The 19,706-nt window shown below is 41.0% G+C and overlaps 1 long non-coding RNA gene across 1 annotated transcript; it reads right to left on the bottom strand.

The window, feature by feature from the left end:
- Positions 1-8,533: 8,533 nt before the first annotated feature.
- On the bottom strand, positions 8,534-13,418 carry LOC144579617 (uncharacterized). Its single transcript, XR_013527723.1, has 2 exons — positions 10,973-13,418; positions 8,534-9,110 (listed from the first exon to the last, which is right to left on the bottom strand). It is a non-coding gene; the product is annotated as an uncharacterized LOC144579617 (long non-coding RNA).
- Positions 13,419-19,706: the final 6,288 nt, after the last annotated feature.

Genomic DNA, 19,706 nt, shown 5'->3' with positions numbered 1-19,706 from the left:
CCAGCAGATGCTATGGAATGTATACTGCTGCCTTTTGAACTCGAAAACTGTTTGTTCACAATCAATGCATTTTGCTGTGTTTGTGAGAGTTTTTTTTTTTAGAAGTTTTCCCAAGCGTTATTAAGCACATCAGGTTCAATAAATCCAAGAAAATGGAGAGTGTTCAAAGTCCTTGTTGATATATACAATTACCATGGAAACAGATGAGACGTCTAAAAACTAGAAGTGATGAGAAAAAGATGAACTCTTCACACGAATATAGGATGAAATATTCAATAGTAGAAATTATTATAAAGAGCAAAGAGCAAATCGTGCAACACACAAAAGTGCTGTGCCTGTGCCGGTGGACAATATCAGCAAGAGAATGGAAGAGGAAGACAAAGGATGACTTTTCTTGAGTGGGCACCTTGATGCTAGGTGGGCAGAAGAGCCTCCCGTTCATTCCAGGGAGGGCTAGCATGGGAGAAGTTTGAGGGGCTGGCAGAAGAGACTCTACTCCTAGAACTGTTGGCTCAAGGCAAAGGGAATGCCTCTTCCAGTCTGGTTCACATCCCACGAGGGCGGAGGTGATGAGAATGTAGGCTGTGGCTCTTAAGGTCCTCCTCAGAACGCTTGGGAGATCCCCAAAGACAACAGTTATCTGCCCCCACAAACTTCCAGCAGAGACAAACGACAATCATTTGGGGGAAAATATCCTTCATTCATTCAAAAGGTACATTTTTAGTGCCTTCTATGTACCAAGCATTATTTTATCACCTAGGCAGGCATGACATTGAACATGTATAAACAAGAACACCAGCTTTTATTAAATTTCTGAGAAATTGATTCATACTCCTATTCCTGGAAGTGCGTTTGTGACGGCAAGCTTAGTCACTTTGGAATTTCCAACAAATGGATTCACTTACAACCATGTTGTAAGCAGAAGCGTTTCTGTGTCAGTAGCTTCCAGTCTCATAATGAGGAAACTGGGCTATGCAGGGCTTAAGAGACTTGTCCTAAGTAGTCAGAGGTGGAATGGAAATTCAAATCCAGCTGCTGATTTGAAACTAGTGCTCTCGTCTATACATCACAATTGTTTACAATATGATCCAACATACTGTCTTATAGATGGACCGAAAACTTACTCTAAAATTTCCTTTCTCCAATTCTTGGAAGCCAATGACATGCAATGTCTTCAAATTTATTTTTTGCATATGATGAAAAGCTACTTTCCAGTAACTTACTAAGTATTTACTAAGGATTACTAAATTATGGCATAATGATCTAAAATTAACACATTATTACAGTTTGCCAAGGACTTATTTCTGTGCTCTACTAAGAAGATTGCATAGCACCAAAGAACTGTTAATTGTGGCATGTGACCCACTTAGAGACATGGAGATAGTTTGGAACTTCTATAATTTTTAGTAAATATGCAATATATTTTGAGTGCTGTTACCACGAATGGGCTGAAGATTTCAATTTCTGCTATTCTTACCTTTAATTATAATATACTGTTAATTTAATTTTTAAATTCTCATTTAATTTGTGGTGGGTTGTTGGTTAATCCTACAGTGAATAGTAATGTATCAACACCATTTCAGCTTAAATCTACCCAATGACTAGCTTTTAAGACAAAAGTCTATTAAAACTCAAAGTAGGAATTTATTTTGCTAAAGCACAAACATGTAGAATCCACACTCACCCAGCAAATATACAGAGATGCTCATTATATTTACCAAATTCTTTCTTATTAGAAAGTGGGAGTGAGTGAGTAGAGGAGTAAACGCAGGACATTTCTGCTCATGCTCGAAAACATTTAGTACCATTTCACCGCTAGAAAAGTAGTACTGCTCTCTTTTGGGTCTCAGTGCCATTCACTATTGGCAAGCTACCCAAAAGCTATGTCTAACCAATTCTCCCTTGATGTCTCCGAGGCTGGAAAATAAAATCTGTGCTTTCCCCGTCTTTCTTGAAGCTAGGGACAGTCATGTGATCCTGTCTGGTCCATGAAATGTACATGGAATTCTTCTGGGGGAATACTACTTAGAGAGTTTTAAATTTCCTGATGAATAGGGGCACCTTACCTCCAAATAATATTGAGGACAATGCCTGGAAAAACAGCCATTCTGTAACTACGAGGAAAGCAGCAACAGAATCACAAAAATCTGTTGCTAAAATCCTGAACCTATGCTGATAGTTGCCTACAGATCTCTTTTTATGGGAGAAAGAATAAACCCCTATTTGTTAAGATCAGTGAGTTTATTGTTAGGATCCAGAAGCAAATTCAGTAATACTTACGTTTAGATAGGTAGGGATTTAGATGCTGACTTTTGTAAATAATCCTCATTTGTAATATTGCCTCTGGGAAAAGGGTATTCTGGGTTCAAATAGAGGTATTAATTAAAAAATTAAAACATAACCTTCTAATTGATAAGTAATTTCAAGTGTTTATTTTCGTTATATCTCCCTCAATCTCACACTCTTATCAGTTCCCACACAAGCATTTGTGCACACACACACCTGCTCCAAGACCTGTGTTTTCCTCTATTACCTAGTGATGGGATGATAAATTGGTTTCATCTGAGGCGCCAATGGTGATAGATTGGGAATGGCTGTCTGGATCACAATGTTGAAAATAATTTTGAGGCAGACAACACAACTCATAAGGAAGAGAGCTGTGATCAGTTGGCCAAGTCCACCAGGGGTGTGAAAAATGCAGTGGCGGCACCTGTATTTTTGTAACAGTTGACCTGATCCAGTGTATCAAATTTTAATTGCTCAATCTAGCATAATCCCTTCTCTTCTCTTAACCCTGAAGGTAGGAATTTTGTATTTTCAAACTGGGACATTTAGTCTCTATGTTGGCTATAGTTCACTAACTAGAAAGTCGGAGTATGTAAATAAAACAATAGCCAGCTAGAGTATTGGAGCGGGAATTGTATTAAAAACGTCATGCTTTAAAAATGTAAACATACAGTCACAGGGTGCATCACTTGCTCCTCCCTGCAAGGAAGAACTTGTTCAGCTGCAAGACGTGCAGTCGGCTGACAGCATCCAGCCACATCGCCTGCAGAATCCACCTTAACTTTCAAGCCAAGGCCATGCACATCCTAGGCAGACCCAGACACTGCCTGAGACTGGTGGAGGTTCATGGCCAGGCCAGGCCGTTTTTGCAGGCAGTCTTTGCTATGGGAATTTCATGGTACTGGCTAAGACTTCATCACATCTACATCATGGACTCCCAGCTCCATCCTGCTTCCTTCTGCCTCGCCTTTCATCAGCATCCCTGTCTGATATGGTTGAGCTTTGTGTCCCTATCCAAATCTCATCTTGAGTTGTAATCCCCAGGTGTTAAGGTAGGAAGCTAGTGGGAAGTGATTGGATAATGGGGAAGGTTCCCCAAGCTGTTCTTATGGTAGTGAGGAATTTCTCATGAGATCTGGTAATTTTAAAAGTGTGGCACTACCTCACTCACTGGCTCGTCTCTCTCCAGCCACCATGTAAAGAAGGTCCTTGGTTTCCCTTTGCCTGCTGCCATGAATCTAAGTTTCCTGAGGCTTCCCCAGCAATGTGGAAATGTGAATCAATGAAACTGTTTCCCTTTATAAATGACCCAGGCTTGGGTATTTTTTTAATAGCAGCATGAAGATGGACTAATACATTGTCCCTACCTTATCAGTCTCCCTTTATCTTTTCCAGGTATGACCCCTCTTCTTTATACACTCCTAATTCCATCAGGGTGTCTGCTGCATGGAGAATCCAAACTGATACCCATACCTACTATGGATATACCTACTTAAATATACAAAGCATTTACATTAAGTATGCCACGTACCCAAAGAGGCAAAGTGCTATGCTGGCTTTTGCATCAGAGAATATGGATGAAAATCCCAGGCAGAAATCATAGAGTGGCTTTGAGCTAGTGTCTTATTCTTTTTTTTTTTTTTTTTTTTTGAGACGAAGTCTCACTCTGTCGCCCAGGCTGGAGTGCAGTGGCATGATCTTGGCTCGCTGCAACCTCCGTCTCCCAGGTTCAGGCAATTCTCCTTCCTCAGCCTCCTGAGTAGCTGGGATTACAGGCTTGTGGCACCACGCCCAGCTAATTTTTGTATTTTTAGTAGAGACAAGGTTTCACCATGTTGGTCAGGCTGGTCTCGAACTCGTGATCCACCCACCTCAGCCTCCCAAAGTGCTGGGATTGCAGGCGTGAGCCACCACGCCCGGCCGAGCTAGTGTCTTATTCTTAAGGTGAGGATGATCATGGTTATGCCTGATGGGACTGTGCAAGCAGTAAATGAGATAACCATGAAATGGATTTCTAAACTATTAATCACTGTATTACTTTTAGTTATCGCTATTGTTTTGTAATTTCAAGCAATTTTGCATATCAATTACCAGATGATTAATTAGCATTCCTTTATAAATATTTATTAAGCCTTCACCATATAACTGGTACTGATCTAGGAACTGAGGAAGGCAAAGTTCCTGCTTTAGTGAATCTCACATTTTCTAAATTAGTCAAGTAAATATAAGTTGCATTTAAAATAAACTAAGCAACAGGTCACTCAAACGGGTGGTTCTATCCGTGGCTTGGTTCGATTCTGATAGCAGTTTGGATTCGTCCCAGAGTTTGTCTTTGTTGATGTTTCTTGCTGAACTGCCTTTTCTTTCCTTCAGTTTCACCATCGTTGATGCTGTGAATCCTGCAGGGAGCTCACAGGCTGGTGCAACAGTTTCTCACTACACCTACGGCTCAGCGGGTCCCCCACTTGTTTATTTTCTCTTTGCTTCTCTCTCCTATCTGATCCCCTTTTCCTGAACGCTTGCTACATCTCCCCTCTCTGCCCCCTATTTCTCTTTCCTTCGCTTTTGCTTTACTCCTTTTGCTGCCCCCTTCGGTGGGAGACCCTCCCTCTGTTTCTTCAGGTAGCCTTGTTGATACACAAGAACAAACTTCTGGTCCGGAATACACCAGCGGTACATCAGCGGTACACAGGAAGACACCCCTCCCAGGAAACAAGATACTGACACTTACGGGAGCCTTGTAGCCGCAGGAATCAGCACTCGTCTCTGCAACACTTCAAATTAACCAGGCCTCAACAAGGCAGACAGGGATGTTGCCATGCAGGCGTGGTCAGGGCCAGCTTATCACGGTTCACTGGGCTACTGGCTGCAATGTGGCTATGCCGAGTGAAAAGCCAAATGTCGGCATAACAGCAGAGCCCTCCAGTCCAAAACAAGGATGGCTCACTACATTCCTCATGCATAATTTTTGAAATTTTTAAAAAAATCTTTTACCCTAATGTCTAGTAGGCTATTGAACAGTGGCTATCACATTTTTGTACCATGCTCTAAAGTTAGAACTAAACATGTGTGTGTAAATATATAAACACATATATACATATGTATATTTTTATATACACAAGTATTTTACATTTAAAAGTTTCACAAAACAATACTTACCCTCATTACATGCGGAGCTCAAGTTTTAAAATTTCATTATAATCTATCTTAATAGCTTTTTAAAATGCTGGTTTTGACCTACAGATTTTTAATCTTGTGTGTGTGTATGTATTTGTGTGTATGTGTGTCTGTCTGTGTGTCTGTGTGTGTGCATGTGCCATTTCTACCCCATGTAATGAAGCCTATGGATCCTTTTTAAATGCATGAAGCAAAACTCACAGGCTTACAAAGGAAATCAACGATATTGAAATACAATTGTATCCTTGGTCCTCTAGTGGGGAGAGGGCAGTGTCCATGGACCCCAGGTTAAGAACCCCTCCATGGGTAAATTGATTTCCCAGCTGACTGCTAAGCGACAACCTGCAGTTTGGAAAATATGGCTGTACAAAGCCTCAGAACATTCTGTGGTAAATATTTCAGATGCTTATTATCCTGCCATGGTTTCAGCCGTCTCTTTTCCCTCCCTTTCCCCATGCTTCCCCATCCAGTCACCCACACATCCCCACATGTACGTGTATGCACACTCACATACATGCACACACATATATGTAGCCACAGATGCACATACACATAGGCACACAGCACACACAGGCAGATCTTAGGTCACATATCTGGAATGAGACTAGGCACAAGACCACTGGGTCCGGCCCCTCGCATGGCCCCAGTCCCACTCCGTGACTGCCTCTGACTCGCAGCTCCTCTGGCTCCTGCCTCAGAACTACTCCAGTGGCTCATTATCTCTGTGGGCCAGTGCTCACCATCACGGCTCTCTTGTTGTCTTTCACAGCATTGAGAGCCAATAGGTGCATTCAGCCCCGGAACAGTGGTAAAGATAGTGGTGGCGGCACAGCCCAGAGCCCTCGACCTTTATTTTCTGAGGCTCCAGTGAACCTTCTGTGGCAGGTGTTTCCCTTTGATAGACCCAGTTCCTCCCTGGGTCACTCCAGGCTGCAGCTAAAGCTCTCACTCGGCTCACAGCGGCCGTACTAAACACACTGCCTCCCAACATGGCTCAGCCTAGCGAGGGCGTGCCAGGAGGAGAGGTGCTTGCCGCCACAACTGAATTACATGGTCACCTCCTCCAATGGTTTGCCACGGTCGTTTCCTGCTGCCATAGCAAAAATGCCCAGGGCAAACTGTTTTCCCCTTTGCATGTAGGAAGATGATGGTTGTCTGAACTGATTCTGGGTAACGGACAGTGATCGTTCCCTTCTCTTGAGGTATGTCATGGATTGAAGTGTGTCTCCTCCCAAAAAGATATTTCTGGAGTCCCAACCCCTAGCGTTTCAGAATGTGACCTTATTTGGAGATAGTGTGTTTACTGAGTAATCAAATTTAAATGAGGTCATTAGAGTATCTAATCCAATAAGACAAGTATCTTATAACAAGGCGAAATTTGGGCACAGAGACAGACACTCATAGAGGGAAGACAATGTAAAGAGACACATGGAGAAGGTGGCTGTATTAGTCCATTCTCACGCTGCTGTGAGGGCATACCCGAGACTGGGTATTCATAAAGGAAAGAGATTTAATTGACTCACAGTTCAGCATGGCTGGGGAGACCTCAGGAAACTTGGAATCGTGGCAGAAGTGGAAATAAACACATCCTTCTTCTTATGGTGGCCGGTGGCCGGAAGAGGAGTGGGTAACATGGGGAAAATTCCCTTACTGGATCTCCTGAGAACTCACTATCACAAGAATAGCATGAAGGTAACAGCCCCCGTGATTAAATTACCCCCCACCAGGTCCCTTTCATGACACCTGGGGTTTATGAGCGCTACAATTCAAAATGAGATATAGGTGGGGACACAGCCAAACCGTATCAACGGCCATCTGCAAGCCAAGGAGAGAGGCCTGGAACAGATACTTCCCTCACAGCTCCCAGAAGGAGCCAAACCTGCCGACACCTTGATTTCAGACTTCTCGCCTCCAGATTGTGAGACAGGAACAGCAGCTCGGCCTGTGTTCTCTGCCCTTGAGGTTGAAATGGGGAGCAGACGGGTTTTTTCCCCCTGCGTTGCAGCATGCAGTTCTGAATGACAGATGAAGGGCTGCTCACCCCCCACGCCCATGCTAAGCCTTATGGCTTCATGGGGTTCAGGCTTCCTGTGTTCAGTCTTCTGTGTTGCCAGAAAAATTTGCATACTTCCATGAACAAAGAAAGCAGCAGAGAAGCAAGAAGAACTTACAGTCACTTCCTCTTTGGGTGAGAGCAACTCAGAATGCTCTAGAGTTGATTCAATTAGAAAAACTCTCTGGCCCCAAATATGAATATTTTCACCACACCCAATACTCGTAATTTTAAAAATAGATGTTCTGAGTTTTACCCTGACTAGTAACCTAAAGACCACTGACTTTCGATTTCTTTTTTTTTTTTTAATCATGCTCTACAGTTACAAATGTAAAAATACAGACTAGAGAGGGCCACAGGGGTGTTTGATCCCATCGCTTCATGTAGTTAGGAAGACACTGAAGCCCTGAGAGGGGCTGGACCTTGTCAGGATCACACAGCAGGCAGAGCAGGTCAGGGCCTCAAACCCAAATCTTCTGCCCTCTCCTCCTAAGGCCTCCATCACTAACACCCTGTCATGGTCCATTAGCAATCCCGTACCTTGAAAATTATTTTTTTTTCCACTCACACTTTACCACCCTTCCGTTCTGCAAGCATTTGGAAGTTGAAAGGTCACAGCAGGCTTCATGAAATCAACCAGAAGAACTGAAAGGAAGCTGGTGACAAAAGTACTTCAAAACCTGTTTTCATGAAGACATCTCCCCTCCCTGCTTCAGATCAAACTGAATTTTTCTTTTTATTTTTCTGGTATTCTTCTAATTGTGCCTTTTTAAATGTGTTCGAAATAGTTCTTTTTTTTTCCCTATAGATTAATTACCTTTCAATGCTTCCCTTTAAAAAAAAATCTAAACTTTAAAATTTTCATTTTTTAACTTTCAGTCCTTCTCCTTTATCATAATTCACTTTTCCTATCATGTTCAATGAATTATACAATTAATTACGTTTTCAGCTTCCAAATGGTTTGCTATTGTACATGTCATGTTTTCTTTTGGATGAGAAAACACTTATTCCACACAATAGTGCCATTGCTTTTATTATTCTTCCTGTCACTGAGAGGGGGGAAAGACCAAGAACCAGACAATAAGACTTTTATTTACAGCTACTGGAGAGCTGTCCTGAAGGTCACTACAAGCCTCTGCTGTTGTGTGCTTCCATCTTGGACATGCCATCTGAAATGTGTAGAAAGGCAGGGGTCTTTCAGAGCTCGAGTCTCATCTCATTTCACAGTTGAAGAAACTGAGGCTCATAGGTCCTCTCAGGGCCACACAGCTACCTAGTGCCAGATCCAGAGCTAAACCTCAGGTCCTTGAGTTCCAACCCACTGTCTTTTCCACTGCCCGGAAAATCTCAGGAATTTTTTCCGAGCTCCCTGAATTCACCCCAAGCTAGTGTTACAATCCATTTGCTTTTATCTCAGCAGTGTTGGAAGAAAGGGCCTGTCGTGATTCCTGGCTCAATAATATGAGTTTGCATAATAATTTGCATCATCTGGTTGATGAGTTTCTTGTTGCTCCAGCTCCAACCTTCAAGTCGTCTTCACGAGTTCTTTCGTGTATCGGAATCCAGAAGCTGTCAGCAGGATTCTGCACGTGGCCTTGTGGGGGTAAGAGGATGGGATCTGGCGTCAGACCTGGGCAAGTAATTAATATCCCTCTGCCTCAGTTTTCCCTGATATAAAATAAGGAGACTGATAGCAGCTGTGTCACGTTGCCCTTTTTAAGGATTACATGAAAAAAAGTGAGTTTAATATTTATAACAACTCAATAAATGTTATTCTCACTACCTATGAGGACATACTACTCAATAGTGGTTTAATAAAAGTTTATAATAAAATACAAAGCTGTAATTAGTGCAACTGCAACAGCTGTGGTGTGGTGCAGTAGAAATCATCCTGGGCTATGAATTGGGATATCTAAGCCCCAGATTCAGCTTCACCATGAATGAGCCATGTGGCCAGCACGGAGCGGTCTCACCTCTCTGGATCAGTTTCTTAACCAACAAATCTAATCCTAATCTTTAAATGGGAGAAAGGGACTCCCTGAAAAGCACAATTTAACTGGCAATTTAACCCGTCAAAGCAACCCAATCTCACACCGGAAGAAAGTGAACCCCTCCAAGAATTATGATCCCCTCCTCAATGAGGAAGGTGATTCCTTGGTCTGCCTCCATGAGGAAGATAATTGTTGGGCCATCACTCTGAAGCATCCTGGCCCCAAAGCAGGAATAATTCCACCCTTGCCTTCATGGGAGCCACCTGCCTGAGCTCCAGCAGGAGAAAGGAGCAGATGAACAATGAATGTCACAGCAATTAGTTTTGGCAATTAGGCAGGCAATTAGTTCTGCAGCATGTAGAATGGGAGGAGAAAGTAAATCAGCACTGAGAGGTGACAGGGAAATATGATTAGGGCATCAGGTGCCAGTGACACCCAGGTGGAAAGTCATGCATTAGGGTCCCAGCCTCCCCTTCCCCACCACCGACCGCCACAACAAAGGAGGGAACTTTCCAGAGACTCTGGAAAACAGCTGCTTTAATTGAAGAGATGTCCCACCCTCTGTTCTAGCCTTTTTCTCAAGGACATCTCGTGCCTCCAGTGTTCACTCCATGCTGTGATCGTGCTGGTTTCTCACCCAAAATTCTGCCCACAGTGTCAAATAAATGAAGCAGTACTTTCCTGGAGATTGTCTTCTCTTAGTTGAGAATACATTTGTTTTCTTTTGTTTTTATAGCTTTGGTAGCTCTTCATTAAAGACAAGTTAATGAAGTAAAGACAAGTTCACATTTTCTTGGGGGTGGATAGGAGGCAGATCCTGAATCAGTGTATGATACTGTGGGACATGGGATGGTGCTTTAAAATCAAGGACCTGGAATTAGATTCCAGCTTCACTCAAGATCAGACCTGGGCTCTGAACTTTAGTTTCCTCAGCTCTAAAATAGGCATAACAACAGGATTTCCAGGTAAATACATGACACTTCCATATCTCTTGTTCACAGACATATTAGTTTCATACTTTTGGGAGTCTATGTTTTATTTAGAAATTATTTGTTTGGATCTGACATTCAGATCTCACTGGGCAGCCTCTTTTTATTTGCTTCATCTGGGAACCCTAGAATAAAATAATAATACTTACATCAGAAAACTAATGAGAAGATTAAATCAAGCATTGTATTAAAAAGCCCTAACTGTGTGCCTATCTGGGAAGCCGAGGAACAATTGAAGTTTCCTTCTTTTCGCTTTCCTCTGCCATTCTCACGTGAAAGGTTAGACATTTTCTATAGAGCCTGGGAGTATAGAGCAATGCCAGTAGTGGTGGACTGGTTCTGACTCAAAATAAGGAAAGACCTTTCTAATGGGTTGACTGAGGCAAGGGGTCCAAGCCCAGGCCCAGATGCCTCTTGAAGAGAAGACTCAAGCATCAGAAGAGTAGCTGGACGTGATCTTTAAGGTCTCTTTCTACCTGAGCTTCTGAACTGGTATTTGGAGCTCCTCTTCTTATGATGAAGCACTGGGAACAGCTTCGGAGGACCCGGAAGTACAGTTAGGAAGTGGGATGACACAGGAGCACCTGGTGCAGCAGTCGTCTGTTCAGGGCATTCACAGTGATTCTTAGGAAAAGTCAGGGATGGAATCCGGTGCTAGATTTCACACTGCGACACATTTAGCTGGTGTTCTGATGACCCACCTCACCAAAGGCACCTTCAGGTTTTGTGAGGCATGAGCCTTACACAATTATGGGAGCCCTCTTTAAGAATGCAAAATTGCAAATACAAAATTAGGCATGAAAGCGAATATTTACTTAGAATGAGAAATTATATCATGACAAATTACAGGAGTGCTAGAGAATTAGTTCCTTTTCTTCTGAGATCCCTTTAAGCAATTTACCAGAAATGCTGACATAGAAATGTTTCCTGATTGTAACCCAGCTTCCTCTCCCCACCTGGAACTCTATTAGCAACCCAGGCTCTCACAGGTGCCCTGCATGGGAAAGGATCTGTAACTCACATTTTATTCATTTTATGAAAGATGTTCTCTTGTAACCAAATACTTTTTTGAAATATAATTTTATTCTTTTATTTTTAATTGATACATAATAATTGTACATCTCTATGGTGTACATTTGATATTTCCATACCTGTATATGATGTTTAATGATCATATAAGAGTATTTAACATATTCATCATCTCAAACATTTACCTTTTTTTGTGTTGAGAACATTCAAATTCCTCTCTTCTAGCTGTTTTGAAATACACAATAAATTATTATTAACTATGGTCACCCTACTGTGCGATGGAACACTAGAATTTATCTAACGTAACTTCTCTTATTTTTTATTTTTTTGAGATGGAGTTTCAAAAACACTTAAGTCTGTCACCCAGGCTGGAGTGCAGTGGTGCGATCATGACTCACTGCAGCCTGGACCTTCTCAGGCTCAGGTGATCCTCCCCCCCAGCCACCTGAGTAGCACGTGCCACCATGCTTTGCTAATTTTTAAAATTTTCATAGAGATAGGGTTTTGCTATGTTGCCCAGGCTGGTCTCAAACTCCTGGGTTCATGCCATCTGCCCACCTCAGCCACCTGAGGTTCGAGGAGTACAGGTGTGAGCCACCACACCCACACTACAACTGCTATCTCACTCCCACCTAATGTCTTCCTGCCTAATTGTAACTTTGTACCCTTTCACCAACTTCTCCCCATTCCCCAACTACCCTTCCCAGCCTCTGGTAACCCTAGTCTACTCTATTTCCATGAGATCAACTTTTTGGATTCCACACATGAGTGAGATAATGTGGTACTTGTCTTTCTGTGCTTGGTTTATTTCACTTAACATAATGTCCTCCAGACTCATTCATGTTACTGCAAATGACAGGTTTCATTCTTTTTTATGGCTGAATAATATTCCATCATATATATATACCACATGTTCTTTATCCATTCATCTGTTGATGGACACTTAAGTAGATTTCATATCTCAGCTACTGTTAATCACCCAGCTGAATAATTTTACAATCATGTTTATTACACAAGCAATGTCATAAGAGTGTTAACGGAAAACAAAATAATGAAAAGGTGGAGAGGGAACTCTCATAATCCCTTCATTTCAACCAACCATCTGTTTCTTTTTTCCATGTTTCCTTTTCAGCCCATGCTTCTATATGCACAATTTAAGCACTTGGAAAGTATGGTGCAGATACAATTTCATACTCTTTTCAACTTCACATGCCATCATTTCCCTATGGCTCTCCACTGTCTTAATTGGTGTGAAATTTAAAGACTGCATCATAATCCACTATCCTGCCATTGTGAGAAATTCATATCACACAAATAAGAATTAGAAAGATGGGATCTGAATTTTAGCCTGACTACAGACAGTTCTAATCACACACACATAAAAAAAAATGTAAAGGAAAGAAAGACCATAGGAACAGTGTGATTCACAGAGGTGTAAATAATATGTCAATTTAAATAGAAGAATCAGTCAAACCATTATTAGGTGTGGACAGATGAAGAAACTATCACCTGGTTGTATTTCCACTTTTCAACTAATTTCTTCAGTTAAACAGTTGAAAATCCAGTGAGGATGATCCTTCTCATGGGGTTATGAAGAGGAATAAATAGATTGTCATGTGACTTGATACTACAGTGGATGGACATTTTTCCCCTCAAAAGAGTATTTGTTTCTTAATGGAAAGTATTTCTATTGGAGTCATACCATGGGAATTCTACAGCAATAATCTAATTATGCCAATTAGAATGCAAATTATTCCATAAAACACTATGAGGACCCTCCCTCTGAGAAACTTCTGAGCAAAACATTTCAATAGTGCTCAGTAGCTTTCCCTTCCTGGGTATAAATTACAACAAGTCGGGTACAATATGATTCATACCTTCATGGAACAGTTGCTGTGGGTGGACTTGTGTCACTCACATCCCCTTACAAGCCCATGGCTACACCCCCTTACCTTTTACTTCCTCAGCTTCTCAGTGGGGTGCAGCAACCAAACCACCCTGTCGAGTTTTGACTTTTTCAAACTGCAGTATAAAAGACAGGCAGTAAAGACATGGCAACAGCTTCCAGAGCTCCTATTCTAAATTCTCTGAGTGTCATATCAGGCAGCAAGCTCAGAGTTTGAAATGTCTTTTCTGTGGTTTGGAACTGTTTCCACAGTCTATCCAATTTATAAGGAGAGGTGATTACAGCTCATCACAACTCACTAACAGCATTATGCCAAGATGGATATAAGCTATTAAAACTACAGCTAAGTCATTTTTAGGATGGAGGCGCACACTAACGGGCATGACTCACCTTATTTTGGGATTCCTAATATGACAAAGGTTGTTGCAAATATTCCCTGTTAGGTTTTTAAATCTGCAACTCTCATGTTCTCCTGTTAAGGGCAGGATGGAGGATCTGAGAGCATTGGAGTAGAGGTTTGGTGCTGGGCCAGTTTTGAAAGCACAGTCTCTGTTTCAGCTGAAGGTGTCTCAGATCCTATGTTGTGACGATGTCAAGGTTTAGACACCCTAATCCTCAACCTGTAACATTCCCTCAGACTTTATGGCTTCGATTTCTTGCAATGAAAAACAGAAATTGGGGAGCAACTACAAAGAACTGATTCCACAGGGTCTCCTCATGTGTTGATCTTCCTTCTGCATCAGTGACTCACCTGGCAACACAGGGATGGTGATGATCAAAGGGCTTCTTCCTGGCAAAGACAAAAATGTGTACAATTATTTTTTTCTTTTAATTTTATAAAAGACAACGTGCATGTGAACCAAAACCAGGGAATGACATTCTGACCAGCCAATTTTCTCACTGAAGCTTTTGTAAAATGGAATTTTCTTTGCTTCCTATTTTTATGCTGTCTTCTAGTGTGGCTGGCACGGGTAACAATCATACTTGGCACTTCTGTCGTGCTTTTCATCCAAAGATTTCAAAGTGCTCCACAACAGGATTTCATCCTCACGGCGGGGCTGGGAGGAAGGTCAGCTCTGTTATGCCTAGTGAGCAGACAGGATGCGAAGCGGGGACATGACTCATACGTGGGCCCTGCAAAGCTTCGGTGACAGAAGCAGGTTAGAGCCCAAGCTTCCTAATTCCTAACTCTGTCTGCTGTTCACTTGTCCCAGCTGATACAGCCTTTTCTTCTAAGGACTGAACATTAGGCCCAGCATGACATATTATGAACAGCTTGTTAAGTGTCTGACCCCAGGAGAAATGAGAAGCCCAAATAAAAAGATGTTTGATTTGTTTTTGAGAACTACTTTTCAGACTTTTAAGAACTTGGACCAATAAGCCTTAAAAATGAGTGTAAATCTCCTGGGTGAAAAATGGCTACCAGATTTCAATACTTGAAAATATCAAAGTATTGGCAAGAAAGTCAAGCAACAGGAATCTTAGATTCTACAGTTGGGAATGTAATTAGTACAGCCACTCAGGAAAACAATTTAGCAATGGCTTGTAAAATTGAACATGCACATCCATTTCAACCCAGCAAGTCCACTCCCACATAATATATGTAATAAGAATATAATGTAATATGTTATTTCTCTAGAAGAAATTCTTGTATATATGCACCATGAATACATACATACATGCACATATACATGAGAAATGAACTACAATATTATCCAGTACTGAAAATGAATGAACTACATCTTCCCATAAAATATGGATAAACCTACATAGTACTTACTGAAAAAAAAGCAAGACTGAGATGAAGAGATAAAAGAAGAATCTATTTTTGTAAAGCTCAAAAATATTAAAACTAAACATATGCTTACAGGCACAAACATATACATAATAAAACTAGTTTTTTAAAAGCAATCAAATAGCAAAGGCAAAAGCAGGATGATAATTCCGTATTGGGAAAGTTAGGGCTCTGAGATTGGGGAGGAACACGGAGTGTATGTTCTAGTATGTGAACTCGGTACGTTCTAGTCCTTAAGTTGGGTGGTGGACTCATGTATTCATGTAATTTTGTTTTACCATTTCTCTTTATGATTACATATATGTTACACATATTCTTTTCAAATATTACCAAATAATTTTAAGTCAGCACAGATGGGCTAAAAGTGAAAAAAAACAAGAGACTTTTAAATAAAGCATAAACCTCCACCAAATGTGTGTGTATATGACTGCAGGGCTTAAAATACTGCTTAAAGATTATAAACATCTAAACATTTTGAGGGTCAGTATTTTTAAGATATCTGTCAAACAGTGAGTCAAAAAAAGTATTTGAAACAATTATGACCTAAAAAGATTTATTGTCGTTTGTAAAGAGGTCATATAAATTGAGAAGCAAGACATTAAAACTCAATATAATCTGGAAAAATATATGCACAAACAATTTCAGGAAAATTCAAATGAGAAAGATATGAAAGAGGTTTGGACTTCCTTAGTAAACAAAGAAGTGAAGCTTGTCTAGGATAACATTTTTTAAAAACCCATAATATTAGTGAAGATTGAAAAAATTCTCAGTGCTGGCAGGAGTTCAGTGGAGTGAGCATTAAACACTGCTGACTTACAGCCTTTTCCAGAAGCATTTTAGAAATAGGATTCAGTAGCTTTAACTAAGCCCATGACTTTTCATCCAGTAAGGTCCTAGAAACGACTCCAAAAGAATCCGTTAGAAACCCAAAGATGTTCACAGCAAAATTATCTTTAACAGCAAAACTTGGTTTAAATGCTGAACAATAAGAGGATGGTTTAATATAATACATCCTCAATGGCAATTATTCAATCAACAGCAATGGCGCTTTCAAAAAATACTTACTGATATGGGAAAATGCTTACACTAAGTGAAAATCAGCACACAGAATTGTTCTTACTGCACAGTGTAAGATGTATAAAATATATGAGTACACACACCCCCCCAAAAAAAAACACAGAAGATGTTGAAAGGGTTAAACAGTGACCTGACCTCTGCATAACGAGCTACTGAGTGTTTTCTAGTTTTTCCTTCGTTTATCTCCATAGCTTCCATAGAGAATTTCCTAGATTAATTTTTTTTAAATCAGCATTTTTTCTTGAAATAATACAAAGTTGTTACAGTAGAGGGGCAGGCATTTCTGTAACACAACAATGTGGGCCATAAAGTCCACTGTAGGGTGACCAATTGTCGCAGTTTACCTGTGACTCTCCCAGTTTCAGAAAAGGAAGTCTCACATCCCGGGAAACCTATCAGTCCCAAGGAAAACTGGGACAATTGGCCATTCTTCCAGCCATCGGAGTGGAAGGACTTCCCCACCCTAAATTCCAACCGTAGTCTTGATAATTCCTCAGTCTCCCTATAGACATGGCTATTGTGACCTTGCGTTATGAAGATTTTTAAATGTCACATCTTACAGAGCTTGTGGAACACAGAGCAGATGCATAAATGCTAAATAGGCTAGTTTAGCTGCGTTATGCAAGCTCTGAATGTGCACTCAAATAGGTCAGGAAGCAAGAACCAGCTCTTGTCTTAGGGAAGAGGAGAGTATTTCCCATTTTGTAATTTGTGCTGTACATATTCCTTCCTTTTGCAGAATGGCAGTGCCCTGTGTATCACGTTGCCAGAGAAGAACTGAGTGCTGGGGAATGCAGCTTAGAGGGTGAGGCGAGTTCTCCAGGTTGGAGCCAAAGCCCTGCGGATGAATAGATTCAGGTTGGAACTGCCTTCACACAATCAGGGCAGGTCTCCTCCTACGCTAAATCTCCGGGAAGTTTTTCTATGTTTTCGCTTAGGAAAGCATCTGGAAAATATAACAGGACTACGATCCTGGGTATGCTAACAGCAATCTCTGTGTCACGAAGAGCAGTCAGTGGCAGATAAGGGGGCGGCAGGGAGTCGGCATGCCTATGTTTGAGGCAAGCCTTTGCTACCTCCCAGGGGCATGAATACCTTTGGGCAGCCACTTAGCCAGTTTCTGTTCCTTAGTTTCCTTATGCGTAAAATGAAGATGCTAACAGCACCCACCTCAGCGTTGTGAGGATTACACAGGGCAATAAGAGCTCAAAGCAGTGCTGGCAGATGGGCACGCAGTCGGCTTATTAGAGGGTGCACTTAGAATCAGCCGCAGGGGCAGCGAAGGGAAGGAAGCAGGACTGAGCAGAGCAGAGCAAGAGGTCGAGCTGTGATGAAGTCTTGACAGAGCCTCAGTGGGGACCCACCACAACTTTCCTGAGTTGGGGCTACAGATGAGTCCTTGATACCCCTGCAATCAATCAAAAGACGGCCACCCCCTGAAAGGGGCTGGACCCTGACTTGACAGCCCTGAGAGTCACCTCCCACAGACCCCCGGCTGAGATCTGAAATCCATGGCTGCCTTGCACCACGGGGGCGGCGCCTTGTCCGGGCTGCTCCCAGCTGGTAACAGAGCCAGCGGGATTACTGGGGCAGGCCTCTTGCTGGGAGCAGGGGACTGATCTGATAGCTGCTTTTTATCTGGAGAAATCCCCGATGATCTTGCCGAATTTTCCGGAACCTTCAGAGTGGTCTAGTATTCTTCCACCCAGGCTTCCTTCCTTCTTTTCTGTACTTTGGATCAGCCTTCTCTGGTTTCCCTAAAATTGGTGATGAACACTGTGATATACCAGCCCAGTTCCCCTTTAGGAGCAAATTTTAAAATTTACTATTTTTAATCCTCTTTATTTTTTGAACATGTAAAACTTCACATGGTTCAAAAGCCAAAACTAAACTAAACAGACAGACAAAACCAAGTATAATCAGAGAATTCAGGCATCCATCCTGAAAAGCAGAAAGCAGTGCAGAGAAATTGTTCTCAACTAAAGGGGACTAAATGACTGGTTCAGGAGGCAGGGGAAGGGAAAATCTAGCTAGCTATGTATCTTGCTAGATATAAAAAAACAAATACAGCAAAATGCCAACAATTGCCCTAGATTAAGAACATTGTAATATTCTTTGAGTCTTTCTGTAGACTTTGAAAGTTTTTATAAGTATAAATTCTAGGAAAAAGTAAGAAATTTTTTTTTGTCAAAGTGTCCAGTACTTGAGTTCTTATTTATCTGCAAACATATTAAGACATGAAAGAGAACTAACATGGTCTAAAGCATAGTAAATAAGTAAAGCACTACACCTGTGCCCTAATTTCTTAAAAGTAAAGCAACAACTCATAAAGGGAGATTTCCAGGTTTAAATATGACACACCTTTCAATTCTCAATGAAATTCTAGACAGCAGAATTAAACACATGATTTGTGAGCACTTAGAAAGGAAAGCAATGTTCACTAAGAGACAACATATGTTCATTAAGAAAAGGTCACACAAAATACATCTCTTTTTTCCCCCCAGTGGGGAACATCAAAGACATAATATAATTCAATTACGACAAAGCACTAAAAAGCTGATGATATTGGCTTTGGGATTAAAATGAAGAAATACAGCTGAATTATTAGCTGAGCACTGCTTCTACCCTTCATTCTTTCTTTTGTTCAGTCATTCATTCAGTATTAATCATGTGTCCAACACTGTGCTAAGAAGACACAGCACCCTATTTCAATGAATGAACATGTTAATGTCAATTTAGACCAAAAGGAAAATTTTGAAGATATTTCTAAAAGCGTGGCCAAGGACAAAAAGCATCAGAATCAAATGTGGTGCTAGTTAAAAATGCATATTCCTGGAATCACATCCCAGACTTATTAAATCAAAATTTCTAGAAATGGGACTTAGGCATCTGCACATTTAGCAAATGTCCTAGTTAATTATTTTGCAAGCTAAAATTTGAGAGCCACTATGAAAAGTGATTCTTTGTCTTCTAGTCTAAAATTGTGAACATCTTAATCAGTGAATTGGGTGAATTCCAATAAAAACTTTGCCTATCAAGTTTTACATGACTGAAAGGTAAAGCTGATAAACAATATTAAAGAATCAAATTTGAAAAGACCTTGGAAAAGGAGAAGGATGGAATGAAATTAACAATATACAATTTAATAGGGTTAAATGGTAAGTTCTGCATCTAAGTTCAAAGCATCAACTACTTAAATATAAGGTAGGAAAGCTCTGAACTGACAGGAGTTCACTTGAAAAAAATTTAAAGTTCAATGAGAGTCAAAAATGCAATATTATTTCCAAAAAAGACTGATATAAATTTTAGGATACATTTATAAAAACCAAAACTAGGGAAGGGAGGGGCAAGGTTGTACCCATCATGTTCTGCATTGGCAGAGCATATTTATTTAAAAATATTT

This window comes from Callithrix jacchus, chromosome 15, assembly GCF_049354715.1.
Source record: "Callithrix jacchus isolate 240 chromosome 15, calJac240_pri, whole genome shotgun sequence".
In the NCBI taxonomy this organism is placed as follows: domain Eukaryota; kingdom Metazoa; phylum Chordata; class Mammalia; order Primates; family Cebidae; genus Callithrix; species Callithrix jacchus.
Note: the sequence above shows the minus strand (reverse complement) of the source record. Positions and strands in the feature narration are given on the sequence as shown.